Genomic DNA, 2,914 nt, shown 5'->3' with positions numbered 1-2,914 from the left:
TATATATATATAACAAGCTTGCTCCCTGCTCGATCTCGATTGCCATAGAATTGCAGCTGTTCAAATTTCAATTTATTCTCTAGTTCATATTTGATTTACCACTCAATTGAAAGTTAATTCTTGTTCTTTCCTGGTATTCTAATCATTGTTTTCTTTGTGCACATAAACTGAGAAAATGTTAAATTTTGACTTGCTTTTATACATTTCCTTTTTATACCATACCTTCAGCAACCTTTGTTGCTTTACACCATGGTAATAGGTTTTCTTTTGAGATGTTATAAACTAATTAATACATCGTGACAGTATTTTTTTCTGTTTCAAGAGGAATAATATTAGTAGCTGCTTCACAAATCTGTTTCATACAAAATAAGATCTGTGACATTGTTTTATTATGTTTCATTATTGAATAAATCTATTCTGAGTAAACTGGTGTCTTGTCTTTTATGTTAACCTAGTAACAGTATAGTGCAAAATAATACTCAAAGCTTCTGACATGATTGTGCAAAAAAAAAGTTTTTACTGTCATAAATATCTTGAGAGGTGAAACGTATTCTACCTAAAACTACATCCAGATGATTTTTTTCTACGTTTTTTCAGCACACTACGACCTGGATGACTGAGAATGTACAGTCAGTAAAAACTTGTATTTTTAGCACCAGTTATGATACGCTACCTTCATAATGACTACCATTAATGTTATACGCTATCTCCTCGTTAGTATAGTGGTGAGTATCCCCGCCTGTCACGCGGGAGACCGGGGTTCGATTCCCCGACGGGGAGAAAAAAATATTTTTTTGTCTAACTCTGGTTTAAAATTAACTATTTAAAACCAAAAGTATATAATATTCAGGTAGCTTTTAGTTTAACTGTAGTAAAATTCTAAAAAAACAAACAAAATAATCTTCATACAAATTTTCACAAAGCAGGTTTATTTTTTAATCTTTGAAAATCTACATTGTTTACTCAGGAAAAACACCGGGTTTTAGAGTGTGTATTATGATCAACAAGAAATGGTGCAGCGCAGGCAGCACCTATTGTCTTATAGAATTATGCACACTGGACCTTGAGTACCTGCTGTCCCTTTTGTTTGCCACGAGAGCTCACCTCTGCCATCATTGTGACTATTAATACACACATGGACAAAATTGTTGGTACCCTTCCGTTAAAGAAAGCTCAGACTCCATTAAAGAGCAGCTGGACTGGGACTCTTAGCAATGTTGGAACCACAAGTAAACCTGCACTCTGAGAGCAAAGTGCTCTGTTAGGATGATAAGGCTCTACGAGGTCTTTAAGATACGATGGAGCCTTGTCATTAAGGGCTTTGTATGTTAGGAGAAGGATTTTAAATTCTATTCTGGATTTTACAGGGAGCCAGTGGAGAGAAGCTAATATGGGAGAGATATGATCTCTCTTGCTAGTTCCTGTCAGTACTCTGGCTGCAGCATTTTGGATTAACTGGAGGCTTTTTAGGGAATTATTGGGACATCCTGATAGTAAAGAGTTACAGTAGTCCAGCCTGTCATCTTCACTCGCATGGACCAGTTTTTCAGCATCACTTTGAGACAGGATGCTCCTAATTTTTGCAATATTGCGCAGGTGAAAGAAGGCAGTTCTAGAGACTTGATTTATGTGTGATTTAAAGGACATATTCTGATCAAAGATGACTCCAAGGTTCCTCACAGTAGTACGGGAGGCAAGAGCTATGTCATCTAAAGTAACTATATGATTAGACAGCAGATTTCTAAGGTTTTCAGGCCCAAGCACAATAACTTCAATTTTGTCAGAGTTTAGAAGTAAGAAGTTACAGGTCATCCAGGCCTTTAATAGCAAGTGTACACTTTTTATGTAGCAGGAACCGTCCAAATATTGCTGTGCGCCACGACAGTCACTTTCACTACCGGGATAAGCAGCTGTCTGTAATATTCCACCGTGGACCACAACCAGTGGCGAAATATGTTGATTACTCACACCAGGAGTAATTAATGGCATCTGATGTGATGCATTACCTTTAAGTTTTGACTCCCAGCTCCCTTCATGCAAAGGAGCCAGAGAGGGAGGGGAGGGTGAGAAAGTCTCTAAGCATCCTTGAGCTTGCTGTAGGCTGTTATCTATGTCTGTATGTGTGTGTGCCTGAGAGAACAGCCCTCTATCTGTGTGTGTGTGTGTGTCACTGGAAAGAGTAGCAGGGTTTGCACCTCACTAGCACTGGCTGCAGCTTTCTGAACTTTTTCAAATTCAGCCAAAAAGCAAAGACAATCTTTAAGAAATGTTTCAGTGTTTAAGTTTAGCCTCTGTTTTGTGTTTTTGTAATAAAGACGCTCGAATATGACATAAACGTGCCTTGGCAGCAGACAGCGCTGCCTGTTTCACATACAGTCTTAGAGCTCCCTCTTCTGGGTGCGCTTCGACATAGGTATCAAACATGCCTTTCATTGCACTAGCTCTGGCTCTGGATGTCTGCTGTTAGCTTTTATCACAGCATCCCACTGCCTACTCTCCCGTCTGCTGTCGGCCTGATCCTCATCCTCCACTACGGGGGTCCTGCACACGGACCAGCGAACACCTGTGCCAGTTCCTGCCTCCCTGGAGCACTTCCCATGCCTGCGGCGCTCTCCTGCCAAGAGCCAGCACACTCAGCTGTTCAGGTCCTCATTTTAACTACTGGGACTAGCTCTTACCTTTTAGCCTACCGATTATTCTCTCTCATACTCTCATCCTCTGCTCTTATTCAGCGGGCTGCACCTCTCCTTCAACCCCAGGTGACATTGCTAGCAGTCCAGTCAACCCAGTGTGTTCCCAGCTGCCCCGAGATCGACTGAAAAGACCAGCTCTGTCCACTTGTCATTTCCATAACTCATTAAAAGACATTTATCTTGTCAAGCCTGAATCTGAGTCCAAACTAGTACAAATATAC

The 2,914-nt window shown here is 40.6% G+C and overlaps 1 non-coding gene across 1 annotated transcript; it reads left to right on the top strand.

The window, feature by feature from the left end:
* Positions 1 to 708: 708 nt before the first annotated feature.
* On the top strand, positions 709 to 780 carry trnad-guc (transfer RNA aspartic acid (anticodon GUC)). Its single transcript has one exon. It is a non-coding gene; the product is annotated as a tRNA-Asp (tRNA).
* The last annotated feature ends 2,134 nt before the right edge of the window (positions 781 to 2,914 follow it).

This window comes from Monopterus albus, unplaced genomic scaffold, assembly GCF_001952655.1.
Source record: "Monopterus albus unplaced genomic scaffold, M_albus_1.0 scaffold223.1, whole genome shotgun sequence".
Lineage (NCBI taxonomy): Eukaryota > Metazoa > Chordata > Actinopteri > Synbranchiformes > Synbranchidae > Monopterus > Monopterus albus.
Note: the sequence above shows the minus strand (reverse complement) of the source record. Positions and strands in the feature narration are given on the sequence as shown.